Source organism: Mus musculus, chromosome 6 (assembly GCF_000001635.26).
Source record: "Mus musculus strain C57BL/6J chromosome 6, GRCm38.p6 C57BL/6J".
In the NCBI taxonomy this organism is placed as follows: Eukaryota; Metazoa; Chordata; class Mammalia; order Rodentia; family Muridae; genus Mus; species Mus musculus.
Genome location: NC_000072.6, coordinates 4,791,507 through 4,817,789, shown reverse-complemented (window position 1 = coordinate 4,817,789; position 26,283 = coordinate 4,791,507). Strand labels below are relative to the sequence as shown.

Below are 26,283 nucleotides of genomic sequence, written 5' to 3'. Positions count from 1 at the left end.
TCTGTTTAGTAAAGTCCATCTTGAGAAGGTGAGAAAGACAATTTTTCCCAGTGTTCTAGGCTGGGAAGGGGTGTGTGGAGATTTTCTACATTGATGAAAATCCTATTTTGTTAGTATGACAGTTATAAATACATTTGTATTTGTTTATACTCATTAAATAGAGACTTATTATATATATATATATATATATATATATATATATATATTTGTTTTGACTCAGAGTCTCACTATGTAGCCCTATCTGGCCAGGACCCTGCTACATCTACTAGGTTTGTGTCAAACTCGTAGCAATCCTCCTACCTTTATGTCTTGCACTACAGATGTCATCTGTGTATCCTGGATGTCACCACATTTAGCCCAGTACATAAAATTTTATCTAAAACCTGATGTGTGAGTAGGGCTATTGCTAATATGTTTGTATTTTTAGTGGCATGGTTAAAAATTTAGAAACTAGATTTTGTGTATTAGAGACTTTGGGAAATTAGAAAAACTACTAAGGGCAACTGGATTCCATTTTCCTCACTACTCAGAGTAAGCATAAATAGATAAAAATGATCGATTATTCCATCTCAAAGTGATCATCCATCCCAGCAATCCACGAAGTGTAAAGAGAGCCTCAGAGGACCCGTGACCCATAACCCTTGCCCTCTGCTGCTCTGATGTAGTGGGATCACTGGGCAAGTTTCCAAGGTTACCAACAAATTCTGGTTCTTGAGTACCTTTAGCAGGCTCATCAAGAGTGATATTTAAATAACAAATAAAAACCCCACTCTAGGGGGTACTGGAGAGATGTCTTCTTGGTTAAAAGCAAGGGCTGCTCTTGTAACCCCCCCCCCCACCTGTCACTCATGGCTGGAATTCCACTCCCAAGGTGTTTGTCAGCCTCTCCTGGCTTCCTCCAGCACTGCATGTACACAGTACACAAACATACATGCTCGTACACTGAAAATAAGTAAATTTTGCATAGAAATTTACTTAGAAAATCATACATATAAGCATATAAAACAAACAAATGTTTAAAAAGCCCTACCAAGAGAAGTCAAGATAGTGACTGCACAAAGAAACATCTCGCTTCACATGTGGGCAGATCTAGAAACTCTTGGGAAGAGAAAAATAGTCAGCACTGCCAAGAATTGTCTTCCCAAATCTGTCAGGTCAGGACTTCGCTTCCATTTCTTCTGGTACTCTTGGGCCAGATATCTTACCAGAAATTGATGTTTTCTTTGGACATTTATAAACACACTAATTATTCAAAAGACAATCCCATGAGCATTTTCAAAACGAGAGCAGGTGGAGAGCATGATAGGAACCAACTGACCCTTAGATACTTGCTCACTCTCACTGTGACTGAGAGTGTGATGTTTGCTATGAGCATAGGTAATATGATGTCACAGCTGGAACACTATTGTGACATCCCTGGATCTTCCTTCTACTTCATTAATGAAAAACCAGAACTGGAACGACCAAGAGCCATAAATGATAACAAAAATCACCAGATCCAAGCAAACACATGAGTCTCAGATACTTAAGAAGTTACCACCATGCTCAACAACAAAGATGGTAAGAATCAGGAGATTGAAATAGCATTGTCTTCTCTTGGTTTCGTAATGTAGAGAATTCTTCACCAAGCTCAGAACTTTCTGAGTGGACACTTTTGAAAAAAAGATTGGTGTTTTAGAAGGAATTGCTTAGCTATCACAATTCATATAGAAACAAACAACACATTAATAGAGCTATTATAGTAGTCTGTTCTAAAGCTTGAAACAATGAAAGAAGACATTTTCTATGGGGTCCCATTGCTTAACTTTATGACATAGTAAAGTAAATAATGATTATAATCAATTTAATAAAGTAGCACTTGTGATTCTAATAAAAAATGTAAGTAAATAGAAGCAACCTGCCTCCGAGTAAATGTTAATAAATACAATGGCTGATTTGGAAATAACCTAGAAATGTTGAGATGAGTGGTTAAGGAGTGTCAGGCTATTTCCATAGCTTCCAATTATCAACTACTTGTTAATAACATGAGGACAAAAGATCCCTAGAGTGAAGAAACTTGCAGGCATCACTTCATCCATAGGATCAGAACTAGCACATATCACTGTTTTGAAAGAAAACTAACCTTATGTAGAAAACTAACTTCTCCATCTACTTACTGCACCGAGAAAGGATATCACTCCCATGATAAGCTACCAAGCACAGAACAAAAATATTATTTTGAGGAAAGATCAAAGTTGCCCTCAGGTATATTTTACAAAAAGTCTCTGTTCTCTTCAAGACCAAAAGCAAAAAAAAAAAAAAAAAAGCTGAGATGTTCTTTTAGATTCAAGAAAAAAATTGAATTGATCTGGAAAATTAAACTCATAGTATAAAGAACATTATGGATGGAGAGATAAATTTTAGTATGGATCATGAATTTGATGTGTGGCAATATCTCACTTCTGGATTGTAAAAAAATTATACAATTATACAATGGCTACGAAATTATTTTCCTTATAAAATAAACACCAACTTAGAGAAAACTACACATGCATCTTCAATTTACTCTCAAATGACTTACAAAAATAGAATCCCTGTGAAGAATAGAATCCATTCACAAGGCCCATGAGACACAGGGCAAAGATGCTTCCTACACAGCCCGAGTTAACTGAGTTGGATTCTTGGAACCAGTGTAAAGACCAGAGAGGAGAGCCAACTCCACGCATGTGCTGTAGCACACACGCAGTAATAGGAACCAGTGTAAAGACCAGAGAGGAGAGCCAACTCCACGCATGTGCTGTAGCACACACGCAGTAATAGGAACCAGTGTAAAGACCAGAGAGGAGAGCCAACTCCACGCATGTGCTGTAGCACACACGCAGTAATAGGAACCAGTGTAAAGACCAGAGAGGAGAGCCAACTCCACGCATGTGCTGTAGCACACACGCAGTAATAGGAACCAGTGTAAAGACCAGAGAGGAGAGCCAACTCCACGCATGTGCTGTAGCACACACGCAGTAATAGGAACCAGTGTAAAGACCAGAGAGGAGAGCCAACTCCACGCATGTGCTGTAGCACACACGCAGTAATAGGAACCAGTGTAAAGACCAGAGAGGAGAGCCAACTCCACGCATGTGCTGTAGCACACACGCAGTAATAGGAACCAGTGTAAAGACCAGAGAGGAGAGCCAACTCCACGCATGTGCTGTAGCACACACGCAGTAATAGGAACCAGTGTAAAGACCAGAGAGGAGAGCCAACTCCACGCATGTGCTGTAGCACACACGCAGTAATAGGAACCAGTGTAAAGACCAGAGAGGAGAGCCAACTCCACGCATGTGCTGTAGCACACACGCAGTAATAGGAACCAGTGTAAAGACCAGAGAGGAGAGCCAACTCCACGCATGTGCTGTAGCACACACGCAGTAACAACGATAGTAATAAAATTTAAAATCCAGCTATAGATGATAATAGGTTTCACTGTGAAGTTTGTTTGTTTTGTCGTCTGTATGTATGTACTTTGATCATGCTCGCTCTCTATCACCTTCTCTTGTCTTCTCCAGTTCCTGCTGGTACTTTCCTTCCTCTTCCCCAATTTCCTTTTTACTTTAATGTCTTTTTTGTTGTTGTTATTAACTTCCTAGATTCCTCATCTGAGAGATAACACATGATATTTGTATTCTGAGTCGGTCTTATTTCTCAATGAGTTTGTAAGAATGTGCGTTTTGAAAAAGAGATAAAATATACCAGCCTTTGTATAATTTATTATAAAAGGAATTAAACATAAATTTAAGGATGAGAAACTGCACATATACATCGTCCAAATATTCAAAGATAAAAATACCAATATAACTCTACTGATAAATTGAAAAACAATTTTATATAAATTATAGATAAGACACTAAGTTGCAACAAAAATCATTGAGGGTAATTAAATGGTAATGACTAAGAATAATTTACAAAAGATCATTCTAGCTTTACAAAAACAGAAATAGAATCACAACTGGACAAATATACCTGGGATAATCCAGTTTCTGTGATTATTTCCAGGCCTATAGATTATTGTTGATTGAATTTTGGGCTCTTTTCTATGTTTTCCAAATATTAAGAAATACTGTGTATAATTTTCTCAGTTGCCTCTATATAAATTAATACAAAATACAAAGAACTAAATAGAAATTTAAGAATGAGAAAGTGCATGTAGGCATGTTTTCAATTAAAAAAACCCTCCATAAATCTTATGAAATATCTATGAAAACATAAATTAGAAAAACATGTGCAAGGCCTCTGGAAAGTGAGGATTAGAATGCATCATATATCTGGGTCTTGGAAGGATATATACTAATTACAAGCAGATGTTACGGTTTAAACAACTCTAATCATAGCCAATGAATGCTTGGCCTTTTGCCCTGGGATAGGGCACCAGGGAATGGACACAGCCCTCTGACAGGAAGAGGGTCAGCAGTGTGGAAACCGGCCAGACGTAAGCATCTTATTGCAGATACTTTTTGAAGGGAGAAATTCTACTCCCCAGCCCTGCATTAACCCATTCTTTGTATTTTCACTTAGGGCATCTAAAAGACCCAAATCATTTTCTTGGGGTGGGACATCTTACCTATGTAGCTCTGCTTTTTAACTTCGAGACCAGCAATCTCCAGCATCAGAAAAGCCGAGGGTGGCAGAAGAATTGAGAAGAACAAAGTAATTATTGCTTCATTTAGCATTTCCCCTAGAGGTTGAAATGTGATTAAGTCTGTATAAAGAATAAGTGACAAAAGAGGAAATCTAGTTTTAAAATTATATGGAAAAACTAAAAGGAGATACACATAATAAAAGATGCTGAAGGATAAATACAAAATAGTCTGGTTGGAACAACACAAAGACGATTCATTCATTTTGTTTAATTTTCCTGTGAAAATGTAGGTTCTTGAATGGAAGACGTAAATTCAAGTCTAATGCCGACTAGAAGAATCAAAGAAGAAAAGAAAGGTGGAGAAAGCTGTCACAGTCAAGTACCAAACTAGAGCCAGGAGATCTGAGCATCAATGGTAGAAGTCAAAAGCATCGGACGAAGGATCCTATTTCCAGTGAAGACTAGTAAGTTAGATTTAAGTGGTAATGATCAATATTTATTTAGCAAATAACTAAGAACAGGTATGTGGGCAAAATAATGATCAGTATAACTAAACCTACACACATATTCCACACCTATCAGTTTATACCTATCTGATTTTCTCCTACTCATAGACGAATTATAAGAATTAATCTGAAGCAGATGGAGTATAAAATCAGAAAGCTTTCAAGTAAATGTAGCACTTCCTTGATTGGAAAGTGGAAAATCAATAATTAGTAACAAAAGAAAGAGTGCACACTCACTTTCCATGACCCTTCAACATGACCTCTAGGAGGAAAACCAATACAAAAACACTGCACAAATACAGCCAACCTCCTAAGTAACAGAGCTGCTTGCGGGCCTTGATACTCTCATAATGAAACTCTGTATTGCATGAACTAAACCCTCAGCTTGATAAGCCCAGGATAGAACTACAGAGGTAACAAAGTAAAATACTGAAGAAGAAAATTCAGAGAGATAAACTTCAGTACGAATTAAAGGGTCACACAGCTTTTCTCTCTTTTTTTTTTTTATTTAATCCTCCAAACTTTAAAAAATCATTTTATTTACTTGTTTGCTGTAATGGAGTAGCCATATTTTCAAACCCACTTTTGTAAAACAGTTTTTCTTTTTTTAAAATTTAAAATCAATGTTTAAAAACTTTTAAAATTTTAATTAATCTTTTGAGAATTTCATGTATGCACACTATATTCATATTTTCCCACCCTCCCCCTCTTCCTATACATCCCTCTCTCAAATTCATGGTGTCCTCTTTAATTATTATTGTTATATCACACACACACACACACACACACACACACACACACACACACACACACACGCACACTGTTGAGTCCATTTCAAATTGCTTATATGCACATGCGTTTAATGCTCACCTCTTGGGAGTGGATAACCTATTGGGAAAATGGGAAAACTGTTCTTAGAGAGGACTCATTTCTCTATTGTAGCAGAAGGGGAAGCCCCAGCCAATGCTGCCGGATGGGGCCTGCTGCCCTCAGACGGGCTCTTCTGGCGCACAGCAGAACCGTCTGCTTACATTTGTTTATGTCTGCAGTGACAGAATTGTATGATGTGACACCATATGGACCACGAACCACAAGCATACTGTACACGGTCCTTCCCAGAAAACATTTGCTGGCCCTGAACTAGACCATGGAGAAATACCAAGATGCAGTTTTTCTAAACTCAAAGTTGGAGGAAAGTACATACACTGAGCTGAGGAACACCTGGAAGTATCATGTTTAAAGGCACCGGTCAGGGGAAGCTTGGCTGAGGAGAAACAGAGATGTGTCTGATACATTGAGAGCAAGAATGAGGAAGTTCCTGGAACAGTAATCACGAAGACAACCAAGGTTTGTGGAGAACACATGGCGGGCTGCTGTCATGGAATAGAAATAAACAAGGAAGAAGGTTGTCTGGAATAATGCTGAGAGTAATAGCCAGATCCTGCCTGCCACAGGGAAAAGTCTAAACTTCATCCCAAGGAACTCAGACCCCCTCCATAAATGTAGCCATGGTTAGGTGATATAGTGATATACGATTTCAAAACACATGCTGGAATAACAGATCTAACTGCTGCTGTTGGCTTTGAGTTCGTACACATGGTATGCTTGATTTTTTTTAACTGGGACAGTTTCACAGACACGACCTGTATATTTGAGATAGGCTCTCACGTAGCTAAGACTGGCCTTAAACTCAAACTCATTATGTAGCAGAGGATAGCCTTGAACCCCTGATCCTTCTGTCTTTGCCTTCCAAGTGCTGGGATTTCAGAAGTGTACCTGAATCCCAGGCCAGATCTTTTGTTCTTTGGTTTCTTTGGGTATATTGCTGTTGTTTGTTTCATCTGTCTTGCTATGTAGCTCTGGTGGCCTGGCATTCACTATGGAAACCAGGTTGGTTTTAAACTTATAGACAGCATCTGCCTGTGCCTTCTGAGTGCTGGGACCAAGAGTTTTTGATAGAAACACTTCAATTCTAGACTAGGGTTTTCTCTCTTTGTTTCGGGTTTCAAAAGATCTGGGTGCAGACTTTGCGAGTAACAGTATGTGTTGTAGGCTCCACTTGAGTTCCCAAGTTCTGTCATATCACCTTTCGTCTAATGACAATGGAATATTTAGCCATTCAAATGTAAGATACACTGTGATGATTTATATCTCAAATACATCTGAAAAGCAGTGGAGAAGGCACAGTTTCGACTTGCACAGAAATGCTGTAGCTATGAACGCCTCAGGAACCTTCCTTTTTTTTTTTTTTTTTTTTTTTTGGGTTTTTGAGACAGGGTTTCTCTGTGTAGCCCTGGCTGTCCTGGAACTCACTTTGTAGACCAGGCTGGACACAAACTCAGAAATCTGCCTGCCTTTGCCTCCACATTTCATATTGTGTCTTATTACTAAGTTTTTTTTTTTTTCTTTTCAACTATCAGGGATGTTAAATCCCAGGAATGTTGAAATGTTCCTTAGACAAGAAGGGATGATATGTAGAAAAAAAATTGGAATATGTGAAATGCCTATAACCCCTGAGGTACATTGGCCATGAGGAGGGAGAATAGCAAGCATTCTGAAGAACTAAGGAGACCAAGCATCCGTGCTTGCATTTGTCATGGAGAGTGTCTAAGGGCGAGGCTGGGTGGTGGGTACTGGGCGAGGCTGGGTGGTGGGTACTGGGCGAGGCTGGGTGGTGGGTACTGGGCGAGGCTGGGTGGTGGGTACTGGGCGAGGCTGGGTGGTGGGTACTTGAGAACTGCTTAGTTTTCTGCCACGGATCTGAATGGTGGGCGCTTTCTTCCTCCTGGATTCTCTCTTAAAAGACAAAGCAATCATTTTTCTGATGTCCTACTTGTTTATAACACTGAAAGTGTCTTTGTCCATAAGGATTGGTTGACATGGTTCGTTTTAATTACGTGACCTGTTGGGCCACACATGTGTCTTCCCTTGTGTTTCTTTTTTGTTTCCCTTGTGTTTCTTTTTTGTTCTAGAACATTTCCAACTCTTCTGCTAGGTATTGTAGTTTAAAGAAGAGGCTGTTCCACACTTTCATGTCTGCCTTTGAATTAGATTTCCAAGTTTGGGTTTAGTTTTTGTACGAGCCGAGAAGAAAGGCTGCTATAACAGGGGCTCATCTTTACCTTTCCAATCTGCCTGGAGCTATTTTCTAGGAATGCGCCGTAGTTTCCTGTTGCCCCATTATTTTTCTCTTTACATAACTCAACTATGGTTCTGTAAGCTCTTCTGGAGATGCTTCATACATGGCTACAAGGAGACTCTGACCCCTTTTGAGCCTATTTCTCAGGCCTCCAAGCTCATTTTCTGAGGAGAGATCTCATAGTCTCTTGCTAGGTGGCTTTTTTATGAAATTCTGCCATCCACAGTGTACAAGCCAAGTAACCCAGGTGATTATCACTCAAAGAAAACCTTTTATTTTCCTCTATGAATTTTGGGTAGTTTTGGGTGGACTTAGAGAAACTTTTAATCATAGCACTTGAGTCTAAAGATTCTTTTTGTCTCTCTCTCTGTCTCTTTTTCTCTTTGTCTCTCTGTCTCTGTCTTTCATTCTATATTTATCTCAAGTGGGTCTTCAGATAAATGTAGTATATATGTCAGGGCTTTTTGTCAACTTTGGCAAGAGGAAAAGGGTCCCTGGTGGAGTGCATAGTGGAACAGAAGGGAAGAGATCAGAGGTCAGGGAAAACTGGAGGACCAGGAAGCTGGGAATTTACCAGACAGATGTCTAGTTCATTTCTGCATAACTTCCCATTATCTCTGGTCAAAGAGTCTCCTGATGAAGCAATTTATTATTCAGAATTTTGCTTAGAGGCTTACATACCAATGAAGAAGTGTTGCCCTGTGGGCTGGAGAAATATCTTTTTTTTTTTTTCTTTCCAGAAGCACTTCCCTGAGTGAGCAATTTCAGTCTAGTCTATTGTTCCCTTAGAGTGGCCAGAGAAAGCTCAGATCATCCTGATAAGAAAGAGTGCCATTTGAGAGACTGCTACAAGAATTATAACACAAAACATAGGATGTCTTCCTTTGGGAGAAGATTTAGAGCTAGAGATACCTAGCTCTAGTCTGTGAATATGAGATCCTTGGGCAAATCTTTACCACCTACCTCAAACATGATCACCTATACTCTTAACCCCAACTCTGCAGGCCAAAAAGCACACAGCACATTTTGTGTCAAGCCAAGCTCACCAGAGAAATGCCAAGGCAGAAGAAGAAACTGATTCAGGTAGGGGGACTAAGCAGAGTTTGTCCAAGCAGATGCCTGACCAGTAAGACCTGTAAATTCATATATTTGAGACGTGTGGACTTACAGAGTCTGTGACTGCATGTGACCTATGATGTCCCTTCTCATGACTAAAACTCTCAGACAGCCCGAAGCAAAACAGAAGTACAAAAAGACAGAAAGAAAGACCTGGTTCCACCAAGGAAGTCACACGGTTGAGTATCAGTGACAAAGTATGTCCACCTGAGACACTGAACACACCAAACGCAGAGTTCAGGCCTCAGTTTGACTTTTGGTACCTGGGCCTTCTTGGTGGGACACTTAGCTAAAGGTTGGCATACAGAACCAGGCAGCACAGATGTATTTAGGGCTCCCTTGTGATTAAACATGGAGTTTGATGAGAAATGAGAACACTAAAAGGCCATGCCATGCTGGTAAGATTTCTCAGGGTTAAAAGCATTTGATGTTCTTGCCGAAGATCCAGGCCCCATCCCACCACCCGCTCGATGACTCATACCCATCCGTAACTGCACGTCCAGGAGATTGGACATCTTCTAACCTCTGTAGGCACCATGCACAGACATATATGCCAGGAAGGTAACTAAACACATAAATAAATCTAAACATTTTAAAAGCCAATGTCTTTGGACCTTGCTGAAGTATGAGTTGCCACCACCCCCTCCCCAAGACTGAAATTCCAGGGTTTCTAGGAATGGGTAAAGGACGTAGTACGGATTTTATCTGTAAATTGTGTTGTTTGTGTCTGCTTTGATGGTGGGATGTCGACAAGGAGAAGTTGAGGGTGAACACGGTCCTGCCGGATGTATTTGTGGGCATATTTGGCTTTCTCTGGTTGGTCCTTAGTTAGAAGCTGGGGTTAAAGACTAAGAGAAACTGTCATTCAGTGGCCAAGTCTTGATTGTTTTGGGGGCGGATTGTCGCAGAATTCGGGTCAGAGTTGAATCATCCACTCAATCTGGGCCTCATCTATTTGTATTTTCAGTCTTGCAAAGAGGGCAGCGATGTGTCTCTATTAATCTGAAAATTCTTCACTGAGCTGACAGTTGGATCAAAGCCTGTGGTTAGTAAGGAGATATAATTTCATATATGTTTCTCTAGTTGCTGCTTGAAATGCTGTGTTTGACCGTTGGTCACAGGATTGCTTTGGAGGCAATTTCATTTTTATAGCCCGCTTCTCATTTCCTTCCGTCTCCCCCTACAGAGTGACCTGGTGCCCCGAAGCTGATGCAGGAAAGGCTGCAGCGCATTACCGAGTCGGGTCTTGTCTACTCAGAAGCATGCCGTATTCCAACGCAGCAGTTAGAAACTCTTTGAAGTCTGTTTTAGCAGTCTGTTCTTTTAAATTGTCAATAATATAAACACAGCAATCAACACACAGAGGTTGATCGATACGTGATTTCTGACTCACTTAAAAAATGTACCTCATGTTCACGAAAGCTCAGAGCTTACTAAGAAACACTGCCTTGTTAAAATGGCATCATACCAGGTCATCCTTATTATCTTCTCCCCAAATTATTAAATGCACATGTTGCTAAGCAGGGTGCTTTGCAAATGACTTAAAAAGGAAAGAAAATCTATTTTTGATTGTGGGAAAAAATCTTTAAGAGCCAGAGCCAGGGTCTGTTTCAAACTGCTTTTGCACCTGAGCAAAATTATAAGTTATCTAACTTCAGAGAGGTGAGAGAAGTAAGCTGCTTTGAAACAGGTTCCTTGTAGTCTTGGCTCCACAGCTTCAGACACACCCCAGAACCTAACAACTGCCTGTTGCAGTATCAACTGAAGAATAAGGAACTGCATAAAGACTCTAGGGGTAAAACTTACTGAGCCAGGTCCAATATAAATTAAACAGTAAGAAGAACATACCATGTTTAGACATAGCTCTGTGAAGTCCACTGAATTGAATCCTATTTCTTTTGTGAGAAGGGTACCTGATTTGCTCATACCCATGTCAGTGGTGGCTAAACTATCAACTTGCCACAATGAGTACAACTCTCATTTCGTTCTTTACCTTTGTGAAAGATGGACACAGCTAGACACTGATTAAAATGACAAAAACCATTTTAATCTTTGCCATGGAGAAAAGAGGCCAGCAGAAATAGAATCCAGCCTCTATTACACAGGGGTCACTGGCCCTTTAAAAGAGCAGGTGACCGGAGGCAAATGAACAGAGTTGAGAATGTTCAAGTCACTGGAGTAAGATGGGAGTGGAGGTCCTCCGTGTGTAATAACTGGGGAATTCTGGCTCCCATCCTTGTCCAGGTGTCTGGACAAGGGTGTACTTTGACAGTTCCTTATATCTTCAGTAAATGCCTTGGGCAGCCTTGAGTTTTCTTAGGCAAGTTTACTTAGATTTTTAAGTAAGGCTGGAGTCTTGCTGAGGACAAAGTCTTGAGCCTTTAGAGACTGTGATGGTGTTGGTGTGAGCATCGAGGCCTAGTTGAGAGAAAGACTCAGGGAAGCCTGTGTAGAGTTTGGTGACAGAGAGACTGTTTGTCACAGTATGCATTACCTAATCAGAGTAAAATTCTTTCTGGAGTGATGATTAAACCCAGGATGTGCTACGTGCTAGATGACAGCACTACCTCTGAGCAACCCTTCTAGACTTGAGTCAGGCCAGTGCCTCAGGCTGGTGATCTTCCTGCCTTAACCTCCCAGGCCATCACCACTGAGTGAGTGCGTATGTAGGCCACAGTTCCAGCAAAACGCTGAGCTTCCTCAGGCTTCTTAAGTCCGACATAGAACGATCACTGGGAGAGGCAGCTAAGTTTTCTTTGACAGCCTTACCTGATTTGGTAAGCTTGCTTCAATTTTAAGTCATAAGACAATCCAAATTACTTTAAAGTATAAAAAAGGTTTGCCATTTTTAAAGAAGATTTTAGAGCCTTAAAACTTTTTAAAATGACTGAATTCAGTTAATTTTCCTGTATGTTTAGCATCTTGAGTTGAAATGTTCAGTTTTTTTTTTTTTTTCCTAGCAATAAAATTGTCGTACTTGAACACAATCTTTCAGGCTACTTAGCTTTTATTACTAATGTCATAAATTAAACTTGTAAATACCTCATTATATTAGGTTTTTTTTTAAAGGATGTCTGTAAATTTAGTAAAAATTCAATTTAACATCATGAGCCTAAATCAATTCTATGAGTACACCCTTGAATATGGAATTATAAGGCTCATAGAACAAATAACCATTTCAAGCAAATACCATGGTAAGCTTGGTGAGTGCAAACTATCAATGCTAAATTTTACTTTCTTAAATTTTTGTTCATACTCCTAGTTCTTCCTAGGTATAGTAAGGATTCACAGTACTGAAGACACAAAAGTTCTAGAATGGCATTCCTTCTTTTTACTGTGGTAAGGAAAAATATTCATAATATAAAATGTACCATCTGTGCCATTTCTTTTTTTTTTTATTGGCTATTTTATTTCTTCACATATCAAATGTTTTCCTCCTTCCCAGTTTCTCCTTCCCCTCCCCCTGCCTCTATGAGGGTGCTTACCCACCCACCCACCCACTCTTCCCTCACCACCCTGACATGGGTCATTGTCCCTCCACAAGACCAAGGGCCTTCCCTTCCACTGATGACCGACAAGGCCAGCCTCTGCTACACATGCATTTGGAGCCATGGATCCCTCCATGTGTACTCCTTAGTTGGTGGTTTAGTTTCTGGGAGCTCTTGGAGGGTCTGGTTGGTTGATATTGTTCTTCCTATGGGGTTGTAGCCCCTTCAGCTCCTTCAATCCTTGCCCTAACGCCTCCATTGGGCTCCCCACGCTCAGTCCGATGATGGGCTGCATGCATCTGCATCAGTATTGATTTCTAAAAATACAGTTTGGTAGTTTTAAGATATTCAACTTTTTTATCCATACAATTACCAGAGATTTTTTTTTAATGTTATAAACCAAAACTCTCTACCTGTAAACAACAAATTCCCCTCTTCATGGCCCCCCGGACACTGGCAACCACTAATCTGTTCTTTGCTTCCATCAATTTAGCTACCACTGCTAAGGTGTGTGTTTGTATGTGTGTGTGCGCGCGTGCACATGCATGGACACATGTGTGAACATGCTAGTGTAGATGTTCTGGGATGTGGGAGGTGCTGGTTTCTCCTGGATCTGGACTTTTACTCCCTTAGGCAACTGGACAGTGAATTCGAGTCCTCTGCAAAGTCATTGTTTTTTTTTTTTTCTTGGATATTTTCTTCATTTACATTTCAAATGCTATCCCAAAAGTCTCCTTATACCCTCCCTGCTGCCCTGCTCCCCTACACACTCACTCCCATTTCTTGGCCCTGGCTTTCCCTTGTACTGGGCATATAAAGTTTGCAGGACCAAGGGACCTCTCTTCCCAATGATGGCCAATTAGGCCATCTTCTTCTACATATGCAGCTAGAGACACGAATTCTGGGGGTGCTGATTAGTTCATAATGTTGTTCCACCTATAGGGTTGCAGACCCCTTCAACTCCTTGGGTACTTTCTCTAGCTCCTACATTGGGGGCCCTGTGTTCCATCCAATAGATGATTGTGAGCATCCACTTCTGTGTTTGCCAGGCACTAGCAAAACCTCACAGGAGACAGCTATATCAGGGTCCTTTCAGCAAAGTTATTCTTAATCATGTTGTCGGTTCTGTTGTTGTTGTTGTTGTTGTTGTTGTTGTTGTTGTGTTTGTACCTGGGCACTGACAGTCATTGCAGTGTAACTCTCCTGACCTCTGGAGCCAGTGTACTGTTTGTCTTCTCACTGCATGGTCCATCCATGTATCAGGCTTTCCTTCTTTTGTGAGGCTGAATTTTAGAATAACTCTTAATAACAACTGTCAGAAGCTAGGAATGAATCCTACTTAATACTTTGCTCTGTCTTTAAGGAGAAGATGGGTGAGTTTCCTGTAGTTCAAGGCCCTGCATTTAAATCACTCATCTCCTAATAAACCACAGAAAGACACAGAATGTGCAAGCTGACGGCTCTCTCTCTCATCTGCTAGGGCCCACCCCCCAACCCCAGCATGATCCCTCTTGGCTTTTTTAATATATCTAACATTACAAAACACATTTGTTTCTCAATACATTGTTTTCAGTGATGTGTAGGTGGGAGAAAATGCATATTCATGTCCCCAAAGCTCAATGCAATATTTCTTATGAAAATGACTAGTGGGGAAAACTTTGAATTGTAATCCAAATAAAATTGACAGAGTGACAAAGTCCATATTGAAGCCTTGACAAGAATATCACAGCATTAATAAAAGAGATGTGGAGCTTATAAGCCTGGGGAGTAAAGGGGCGTGCTGCTGACTGCCTCCAGAGGAGTGTGTACTTATTATAAGTTGACATTGTGATGTTAGGGTCTGATATTCAAATGCAAGCAGTCCTTCCATTTTACAAAACAGCTTGAGGCTTTGAGTCGATGTTCGGCACCGTATGAATCTGTCTATCAAAATTAGAGGGCTAAGGTAATGGGTGGGTGGTAGACTACCTCCCTGGAGTGTGCACAGCTCTGGGTTCCATCCTCAGCACCAGGAAAACTGCAGTGAAGTCACTGGGGGTGGCTAAGCATGTGTTCATAATGTTGTGTCTAAGTGCTATTGTCTGAGGAGTTCCCATGTCGCCCAAGAAGTGGCCTGAAGGTGTCAATGGCACCCTTGGTCTTCCATTTTGAGTTTTTTCTTCTTTGTCTCTCAAAATTATTACGCATCTTCCTGTTTATTATCAAAACTCCCTTAGGGCTTAATGAAATCATACATTCTTTTCATATCTCTTCTATTGTCTGTGATCAAAGATAGAATTTTGTAACATATAATTTTTAAGAGTGCAAGGAGATATCTAGCTAAATCCTAGGCACTTTCCCAGACTTGTTGAGTTTTGCCTGTCAACTGCACTGTGGGACCCTGTTCTTCATAAAGCCGTACTGCTTATCATGCATCTGGCTCTTAATCGGCCTTATCAAGTTAGCAAGATCTTTGGGAGGAGTAAGTAATTTTTTTAAAAAAATGCTTTTAATATTTAATGAGTCAAATTTAGTATTTAATTTCTTTGTTTTAATTCCTGCCTCCTTCACTGAATTCTCATTGTCAAAATTACTTTGGTATTATCTGTTAGGATCATCTAGGCAATGTTACATCACCACGTAGTTTTGTCATCGGGAGTGTTATCTTTTTATAACTAATATTTTCTCAGTTGCATTTGAAGGAGAGTTGTCAAGTTGTTTGCTTTCCTAAGAGATTTTTAAGATGTAGGATTTCTCCCAGCCTATTTTCTTGAGGAAATAAGTAAAAAGTGACAAAGTCAGAAAAAATTGTTTTGGACCCTAAAGTTTGAGGAATTTGTGCTTGATGTGAATGCAACAGGCTGAGGAAGTGCTGGCCAGAAAGCGATTTCCTCTGGACATCGTATGTATCCAGAGATCTAAACCTGGGCAAAATCTCTTCTAAGTCTAATCTAAAAACCAGTGTTCATTTTACAAGGAAATGGAGAAAGAAACATTAACAGATCAGTAAGAAGATAATATCAATCTTAAGAAAGAGTGATTCTGACGCAGCAGAAGAAAACTATCTGAAAACCATTACCTGATTTCTGTGTGGTAAAAACATCTTAAGGCAATAATATATTTGAGGTGTTACCTGGGGTACATTATAGCATAGCCCCCCCCCCACCCCCCACAGGTTCTGAGTACTTAGATAGTTTCATGGTTCAAGTGTTTGCTCCAGAGAACTCTAACTTAGACTAGCAGGACCATGAAGCGCTAAGCTCTACTGTACATTTGAGGAATTTCTGCAAACTCGTTTTGTACAGAAAAAGAAACCCACTTTGCTCATTTGAATAAATATCCTTATTAGGGATGATAGATGCATCCCTCAGACAGATGGCATCTTTGTTTGACAACAGTTTGCCCATTAAAGTAATTTACTGTGTCCACCAGTCCTAAATTATTCCAAGACTGGTTAGAGTCAGTTACTTGTCATAGGGAAAGAAATGTCTAAGTCATCAGAATCAAAATGGAGTCAGTTATATCCAAACAAAGTAGAAAAAACATACGTTCTTATGCAAGAATGCCTGATAACAGCCCTGAAAAGAAGCAGTGCAGACCCACAAGCATATACAGAGGCCCCTCAACCAAACACAGAAAGGTGTCAGGCAGCAATGGTCAGTCTACCTTGGGCTGCTGCTACTCTTGTAGCTAACCCTGTGGTCAGTGTTTATTGTTTAAAAAACATCTAATTGTCCTTATTTTGACTTATAAGATTTCTTGCTTCTGCTTTCTTGAATGTGCCTATTGTGTGTTTTCATACAAAAAATTCCCTCTTTTCTGTCTCTGTTTCTGTCTGTCTCTCTGTCTCTGTCTCTCTGTCTCTCCCTCTCTCTCTCTGTTTCTGGAGTGTTTCTTTTATTTAGGCTGATAGCATGAAATGTTGGTCCTACATCTTAAAAAGTCCAGTCTTGTAACTATTATTCCTTCCTGTGTCCCTTCTGAGAAGATAGTGTTTGTGCAGGCAGTGTTTGCTGTGTTACAGTGTAATTTTAAGGAACTCATAGTCCATAATCTTGGAGTTTCCAAGAGCTGATTGAGAGTTCCCAGCTACCCACTTTGGCTGCCCACTGATCACAAACAATACATTACCTTAAAGCTTTACAATTTCATGTTTGGGAACCACTCGTTCTATTGGGGCTCATTCTATTGGGGCCAGTTTATCTTTTGAACCTTTTAAATACTGGGTTTATTTTGTGTCCTTGAGATGATGATTCTTCCCCCCCCCCCATAATCTGATCGTTATAATTTGAATCAGAAATGTGACCTACACACTAATATTTGGGACGCTTGTTCCTAAGATGGTTTTATTGTTTTAAAAGACTGTGAAGCCCATGGTATGGGGAAGTATGTCACTGGGGCAAGCCTTTAAAGGTTATAGCCTGGCCTCTTGTTATGACTCCTCTTTGTTTCCAGGTTTGTCAAGAAGTGGGCAGCCGCCAGCATACTCTCTGGCCACTGTATCCACCCTCATGATGGACCGAAATCTCTTAAATAATGAGCCGATATGAACCGTCTGTCCTGTAAGTTGTTTAAAGCTGATCTTTTGCTAATATAGATTCAACTTTGACATATTTTAAAAATCAACTTTGATAATGTTCACATTTGGTGGGAAGACTGTGTTTGTAATAGCCTGCTTTTTTCAGGCTCTTTTTCTGTTCTCTTCAAACTTGGTTGGTTGTAAAGAAAAGATTTGCAGGGCACATTCGCAGTTGTTCAGAGGTTCTTAGCTAGCCATCCTGAGCTGCTAATTGTCACACCCCATCAGACTTTTACTTAGTGGATAAATTTTGTCCTAGGCCACCTTCCACATCTGATCTGAGCATTCTTCAGTCTTGCTCCTGTTTCTTTCATCGTGGCTGCAAGACTTTTTTTTTTTTGGACAGGACTCGTGTGTTTATTGGGCTCAATTGGGATTTTAATGCAAAAACAACGGGATTACTGATTTATCTAAGAATAACTAAAATAAAATACTATGAAACATGTTTGAACCATCAGGCAGGAAACAGAGACAGAGAACAGTTCCAGGCCTTTCTACAGCTAATAAAGTTACCTTACATTAAAATTCCTTCTGATTGAGGCTCATTTCATGCACAGTATATATATATACACAAAGATGCCTTATGTACAATATGGCTGCTTGTGAGGAAAAATACACATTAATATCGTGAATGATATAAATTGCTTAGCCTAATACTACCCTGAAACCTCATTCCCATCTTGACTTGGAGGAAATTAGAAACTCCCAGTTCTTTTTGTTTTATGTGCCTGGGTGCCAGTTCTTCTTGTTTTATCTGCTTTCATGATATCTGTGCACCTAGTGTGTGTAGTGCCTACAGGTGCCAGAAGAGGGCGCTGGACCACCCTGAGACTAGAGTTACAGATGGTTGGGAGATGCCATGTGGGAGCTGGGAATTGAACTCATGTCCTCTATAGGAGAAGCCAGTATTCTCAACTACTGAATATCTCTTCAGAGTACAAGTTCTTTATGAGTCTGTCATTTGATACATTGTGTATCAAATCAGCTCTCAAAGGCTGATTGCTCTTTCTTTCTTTCTCTCTCTCTCTCTCTCTCTCTCTCTCTCTCTCTCTCTCTCTCTCTCTTTCTGTTTTACTTTAAACAGTAAATCTGGGATCATAAAAGGAGATGCCTCAGTTCTGCAGACAGCCTCGATGCTTCCATCCTTCTGTCCAGCCTGCTAAGTGTGGCTGCAAGACTTAGTGATAGTCAGACTCTCATTAAGAGATTCTCAGTCTTCCCGTCCTCTCTGGCACTCTTAGACAAGCATGACATCACTCATTTGTATTTTTTTAACCTATCTAATTTCACCAAGGATGATTTGAATGCCTATCATCATTATGAGGGATTTCTGCCTTGAACAAGATGGACCACTTCAGAAAAATTACAGTAAACAATCTGTCTCTCCAAATTGCAAATCATGTTTTCAGTGTAAGAGACTCCTACCATCTCCTACCTTGCCACTTCCTGCTTTGAAGTTTATAAAACACCAACGTGTGTGTGTGTGTGTGTGTGTGTGTGTGTGTGTGTGTGTGTGTGTGTGTATGCGTGCGCGCAAGCAAGTGCACATACAAGAGAGACAGACAGAGAGAGAGAGAGAGAGAGAGAGAGAGAGAGAGATGGATTTTTGTGAGTTTATGTGCTTGTAGTGGTCAGGGGTCAATAGTCTTGTCTTCTTTGATCACTGTACATACTTCTTCAGTAATGAGCTTTGGTGGAGTGGTTATCATTTGAATCTGAGATCATGCCTTTCCTCTTTGTGTGTGTACACGTGCAACATTGGATTTTTTTCCATAGACTTCTGCAGTGTTGTTTATCTGACTCACTTTTTTACAAGCCCAGTTTCCTATGTATCTTCTACTGACTTCCTCTTACATCTTCCTCTTTTTTCCTTTGTGAACTTGGAGATTGCTTTGTTTCTGGGCACTGCAGTGCCATTATGTGTAAACTCTATAAAAATCTGGTAAAGATAGGGAGCTGAGAATTGTCCCCTTCGAAAGGAAAGGAAATACTGAATTATCTATGTTTACTTAGTATACTTTCCATTGTCTACAGTGTGACTCAGAAGAAAACTTCTCTGTGAGTTTATATCACAGACACAGCTCCTAAATGCAAAGAAAAACTCCATACTTGGAACTTGTGGCAAAAGTCCAGTCTTCAGCTTTTAAAAAATATTTCACTAAAGAGATTTATTTGCATTTAAGAAAGTCGTTAAACTTATTCTTCTTAGTCAGGCAATTCATTGGAGGTTAAAGTAATTTTAGTTAAAAATCAGTACTATGTCTCTATGCTCATTTCATCATCATATAGTACTTTGAGAAATATATTTGAGTACATGGTGAGTTAAACTTTCCAAGGTTTCCTACATTAGTTCAGCCTTAAAGAACGTGTTTACATGGAAACGTACTGAGGGTTCTGCCTTCTCTCTGAGTGCGTATTCCTTGCCCAAGGAGGTCCACAGAGACTTAAGGAGGATCCTTTCTTTAATCTCACATTGCAAATAGAGTTGGATTTCTCTCAGGTTTCACCATGATTGTGTAAGTTTGGATTCTTGTATGAAATTGCTTCTGTATTAAGTTTCTTAAGAATGGATGCTTAAGAGTGATATCTACATATCTTTATCTATATCATATACTATATACAAATACGTAATGTATGTATACAACATTTTTGTAAGCATATAATATGTGTATGTGTAATAAGTTATATACATATACATACACACACACAAACACACACACACACACACACATATATATATGTGTGTGTGTGTGTGTGTATATATATATATATATATATATATATATATATATATACTCACTTTTTTACAAGCCCAGTTTCCTATGTATCTTCTACTGACTTCCTCTTACATCTTCCTCTTTTTTCCTTTGTGAACTTGGAGATTGCTTTGTTCCTGGGCACTGCAGTGCCATTATGTGTAAACTCTATAAAAATATATATATATATAATTTGGTTTATTCCAGAAATTCTAGGAATCTTACATTTACAGAATACCTCCCTGGTATGTATGAACCAATCCAAGCAGTTCTTTCTTTTTGTAAGACTTATAATCTAATTGATGAATTCCCTCTGGAAGTAGAAAACTATTTGAAATCACCAAACAGAAAGTGCAAGCTTTCCTCTATCAGAAAGCCTGAGAGCAAGTTCTCTGCTTTCCTTCTCTAAGCTCAGACACAAGAGAAAGCAGACATAGAAAAGAGCTCCACGCCCATCACAAAGAGCTGGTCCCTCTTCTACTGGTAGGAAAGCATTTTCTTAGCTGATGTAAGCACACAGATAGGAAACAGAAGAGCACACCGTGTTTTCGATTTGTTTTGTCTTTGTTGTTTTTTTGTTTGCTGTCTCTTAGGTGACAGAAACCTTTTTTTTTCCCTACCAGTATTTCAGAGATGACAAAGGGACAAAACTGGGAAAGAGGTCACCAATCACCGTTGTCAAGAAGGAGACAAGGCCTGACCACACACCAGAGAGCCTGTAGACAGGGTGTATTCTCAGATGGGGAAGTCATGGCAACACTAGCAGACCCCAGTCCTTGCTCCTGCTGTGGAAAGTGACTTAGTCCAAAGACTTGCTTGGACGTGACACTGGTGACATCTGTACACTCAGAAATTTGCATTTTAGAGCAGGAAGCCAGATCCCAGGTAAGCTGTGTCTTTTGTAACGCACACTCAACATCCTTGATCCCAGAGCTGCAGGGAAGCCTGAGGCTATGTTCCACTGACCCTGAACAAGTCTCTGCTCTGCTCAGAAAGGAAATGCTGGGCCTTCCAAGGCTGTTTGTTACATGAGCATCCTGAAGAGATAATTCAGAAAACAGGAAGACAGTATTTCTGACTTCTGTTCAGAAAACAATGCAGAAAATGGCAAGGCTTATAAGAATTATCTTCTGGTATCAGCAATTTAAAGATAATTCAAAAAGCACTCAGGAGTTGAGGATGTAGCTATCTTGTCTAGCATGTGCAAAGCCCCGGCTTCACTTGAGGCATTCTCTGTTTATAGGCACTTGAGGAAAGTATTGAGAAAAATGAAATTAGAATGAGTTTGCTAGGTGAGGTGTAAAGATGGTTACTTCACATAGAAACAAAGAAAACACAAGGCAATTCGGGGAGTTACCTGTCATAAAAACCTACAAATTAACATGATGCCACAAGTGCCTGGGCTCTCATCACTAAAGAGCAAGGCAAAACACAAGTCAAAATATGAGTTTAATTTTCTTAAGGCAGTAAGTAATCTTAGAAATCTTTTATTAAATGGTGATCCAAAATGGCATCAAGAGGATAACCGTAATCTCCTTGTGATTTCCTTGGTCTATTTTTTCATTAATTGTGCTTATAATATATTTATCTGGTTTAATTGCATGGGTTTGTAAAATGATTTTACCCCATCTTCACTGATACACACACACACACACACACACACACACACACACACGAGGCACACATACAGATACACATAGGCATACATACAGGCATACACACAGACATATCCAGAGAGTCAGACACATACACAGATACACACAGAGACAGACACACACACACACAGACACACACACAGAGGAGCATACATACAGATAAACACACACATGTACACACAGACACAAACACACACACATACACAGTTGTCTTGGCTATGATTAAAGCATAAGGTAGAATTATCCAGAGCACTAAGCCAAATCGTCTTCTTTGGCGTGTTCTTCTTGTTCTAAAATTAAGCAAACACCAAGTCTCTATTCAATTGTTTATCAATTACATTAATGTTGTCAAATGTTCCTTTATTTTTACTTGGTTATTTTTCTCCCACTGGTTGCCCTTTTCAGTTTCATCATTGTCTCCTTTGGCCGTGCTTCCTTTCCTTCTTTTTGTTTTCACTTCTTCTGGGTTTAACTTTTCTTTTTAGTTTCTAGAAGTAAAATCCTAATGTGTTAACATGTTTCTTCATGTCCCTGCCTAATATGTAAGATCTCAGCCGATGAATGATCCCTCAATAAGGGAAGACTGATGAAGAAAGCCATTGTATGAAGAAAAGAAGGGTGAATTCCTTTCCTGGTTCTCACTAAAGCCTTCAGCCATCTTAGCCAAGTTCAACGCTTAGAAAGAAAGAAGGACAATGTTCCACTACGTTCATAGCAGCCTTATTTATAATAGCCAGAAGCTGGAGAGAACCCACATGTCCCTCAACAGAGGAACAGATACAGAAAATGCAGTACATTTACACAGTGGAGTACTACTCAGCTATTAAAAAGAAATTCCTAGGCAAATGGATGGACCTGGAGGGCATCATCCTGAGTGAGGTAACCCAATCACAAAAGAACTCACATGATATGTACTCATTGATAAGTGGATATTAGCCCAGAAACTTAGAATGCCCAAGATATAAGATACAATTTGCAAAATACATGAAACTCAAGAAGAATGAAGACCAAAGTGTGGACCCTTTGCCCCTTCTTAGAATTGGGAACAAAACACCCATGGAAGGAGTTACAGAGACACAGTTTGGAGCTGAGACGAAAGGATGGACCATCTAGAGACTGTCATACCTGGGGATCCACCCCATAATCAGCATCCAAACGCTGACACCATTGCATACACTAGCAAGATTTTGCTGAAAGGACCCAGATAAAGCTGTCTCTTGGGAGACTATGCCAGGGCCTAGCAAACACAGAAGTGGATGCTCACAGTCAGCTATTGGATGGATCACATGGCCCCCAATGGAGGAGCTAGAGAAAGCGCCCAAGGAGCTGAAGGGATCTGCAACCCTATAGGTGGATCAACAATATGAACTACCCAGTACCCACCAGAGCTCGTGTCTCTAGTTGCATATGTACCAGAGGATGGCCTGGTCAGACATCAGTGGAAAGAGAGGCCCATTGGTTGTGCAAACTTTGTCTGCCTCAGTACAGGGGAACGCCAGGGCCAAGAAGTGGGAGTGGATGGGTAGGGGAGCGGGTGAGGGAGCGGGTGGGGGAGCGGGTGGGGGGCTTTTGGAATAGCACTGGAAGTGTAAATTAAATAAATACCTAATTTTTAAAAAAAGAGAAGAAAGAAACGCCTGAAGCCTGGCTCGTCACATTAGCTACGTGTTAGCATACTGAGCTGCACCCTGTCTTTTCTTCCTTCACAGAAGGAAGTCAATGTTTAATTAAAAACAAAAGAGACCAAAACCTCACAAAAAATTATACAGAAGCCATCTTAGGCTTTAAGACATAAAAATGGGAAAGATGTAGGCCCAGAAGACAACATAAACCAAGCCTCAATTTAACTTTTTCACTGTTATGCTACTACATCAGAATAAGAAGTGTTTTCTTGTGTCATTGATGGAGAAAATATTTCTCTCATATTGGGAGTATACTTAAAGGGTTATGGAGCATATGGTAACAAAAAATAGTCAGTTTTACAAGAAAAAGGCTTCTATTCCCCTGGCAACTATCAGATTGTCATTGCAGCTTTATGCAACATCACGAGAGCACTCCTGCTAAAGTTACTAGAGTACTTACTCTTTCGTTTCCACGGTAACCACATGTTGGGGAGGGGTCTATGCACAGGAAAATAGTAAAATTAAGAATGGGGGTTTTCACCAAAGGCTTTCTTAAGATGTGGAGCTCTCCCCAATTGATGGCTTTTGGAGCAGAGTGCAGAAGGGGACAGACTCAGCTCTGTTTAAAGGGCAGTCCCCTGAGAGTTTGACCATGGCCCAGTTGAGTATATAAATAACACAAATTGGACTTGCTGTTTGGATTTTTTAGTTTGTTCTTTTTTTTTTTTTTAATTCTTATGTTTATTTTTACTTTACCTCCAGTGGGTAGGATCCTGGGGTAAGAACTGGGAAGTGAGTGTGATCAGGATTCAAGATGTGAGATTCCCAGACAATCAATAAAAATGTCATGTTAAAAAGAAAAAAAAAAAAAAAAAACAAACAACAACAATGGAACCCACCCACCTGTGCCTTTAGGTAAGTTCCACAATGCAGGGATAAGAAGTGAGTGGTGGGTGATCTGTGTTTGAATTAGCCTTGAAATGGAGTGACAGTTGGGTCTCTGATAATCATTAAGTTTCTCCACCGAACTAGAAGAAGATGAAGAAATGAGAAGGAGCAGTCAATAAGGAATTTAACTTCAAAAAGGTGAAAGTATGGCTTCAAATGGAGCAAGCTGATGGGCTTCAGGGAAAGGGCTTTGCAAGTAACTAACTCCCAAGGTTTCCTCTGTCTGCTGGGGCTGGAATGTGTAGGTTACTCAAGGAAAGGATGCCTTTTCTAAGGTAACAGCAACTTCCCTCTGGGCAACAGGAAATGGGGCTTAAAACAGAGCTCTCAGCTCAGGGAGGTTTATGGTAAGCAAGCAGGTTTTCCCTGATTCCTGCTCTCTTTTTCACTAGCATTGGTCACCTCCTGCTCCTCTCTTTCCAGGCTCTGGAAAGATTTTTCTTTATTTGGATGACATAAATACTTTTAAAAATATGCGTATGTCATTATCTGTTGCTAGTTAGTATTTATCCACGGTAGGGAATATGCTCATCGCCACAGGAATGACATTTGTGAGGTGACATTTAAGACATAGAAGTAGGCTAAGTGTAGTGGTGCACACATGGACGCCAGCACTTGGCGTGCCTTAGCTGCACGGGAAGGCTCACGCTTCCCCCAAAAGCTCTGGTGAGTTGAAATTTCTTTCCTTTAGCTGTCTTCTAAAGCCCTTTGGACTGTGTTATAGACAAAATAAAATACAGACAATCATGTAACGCAAATTACCCATGCTAACCACTTTCAAGAGCATCAAGGACATGAAGTATTTTACTGCTATGTAATAAAATCCAGAGTGTTTCATCCTCCAAAGCAAATGCTCTCCTATTAAAGACCTCCTTTTTCCTTTCTCTAAAGTCCCCGGCACCTAGGATCTTACTTAGTTTCTGTGAATTGGACTAATGTGTACAGTTCATAGGAATGGAATTATGCTAACAGAAGAAAAGAAAAATCACTCACCAAAATTAACCAGACTCAAAGCCTAGTCAACTCGACGGCTTTCTGTATAGTAAGAATTGTCATTCAGAACAGAAGCTGTGAAGGTTCACATTCTACACGTTCTGTATAAAATTTAAACACTCCATAGATAAGTGTAATTCTCTCTCACACACACACCCAAACAAGGAAAGGTCTCATTGTCAAAGATGAGCCTATACAGAAAACCACAACCAACCAAAAGGAAGCATTATGGAGTCCAGTCCCAATGGATACAAATACAACGGCACCTAAACATCATTGCAGAAAAGGAGACAGAAAGATTGAAGAGGAAAGGGAGTGTGCTGTGAGATTCTGTCTCCTGGGAATATCAGAAACTATACCCATAAAGTCTCATCAACATGATTTTATAACCATGCACAGAACAAGGACAACACTAACGAACATGCAAATTTGAATGGGTGAGCATCCTTAAGGCCTTAACCCTACCTAAAGAACTACAGGCAACTAAGGATGCTAAAAGCAGAGAAATAGCCTTCCCCAGGGATTATCACACTAATTGACTAATTGGTTATCAAATACCAAATTTTCAACCAGAAAACATGCAAATAACCTTATACAGACTAAACAAGTTTCACACACACACACACACACACACACACACACACACACAGATGCCATGAATTCAAAAGAGAATGAAGGGTTATGAGATGATTTGGGGAGAGGAAAAGTAAAGAAGAAATGATATAACTATATTGAAATCTCAAAAAAATAAATAATAAAACAAAAATGTTCCTAGAAACAAATGAAAACACATCTACCAGAACTCCTGAGATATAGCCAAGTCAGGTGAAAGAAGAAACTTTATAGCGATGAATGCTGGTATTAGAAAATCTGAGATATGGGAACAAAAC

General features: G+C 39.9%; 2 long non-coding RNA genes across 2 annotated transcripts; both read left to right on the top strand.

Moving 5' to 3' along the window:
- Window positions 1-1,461: 1,461 nt before the first annotated feature.
- Window positions 1,462-10,735, top strand: Gm20714 (predicted gene 20714). The gene is made up of 4 exons (NR_157243.1): window positions 1,462-1,560; window positions 4,903-5,076; window positions 6,168-6,465; window positions 10,560-10,735. It is a non-coding gene; the product is annotated as a predicted gene 20714 (long non-coding RNA).
- Window positions 10,736-11,795: 1,060 nt separating this feature from the next.
- LOC115486327 lies at window positions 11,796-22,567 on the top strand. Its single transcript, XR_003956394.1, has 4 exons — window positions 11,796-12,150; window positions 17,296-17,402; window positions 20,799-21,060; window positions 22,378-22,567. It is a non-coding gene; the product is annotated as an uncharacterized LOC115486327 (long non-coding RNA).
- The last annotated feature ends 3,716 nt before the right edge of the window (window positions 22,568-26,283 follow it).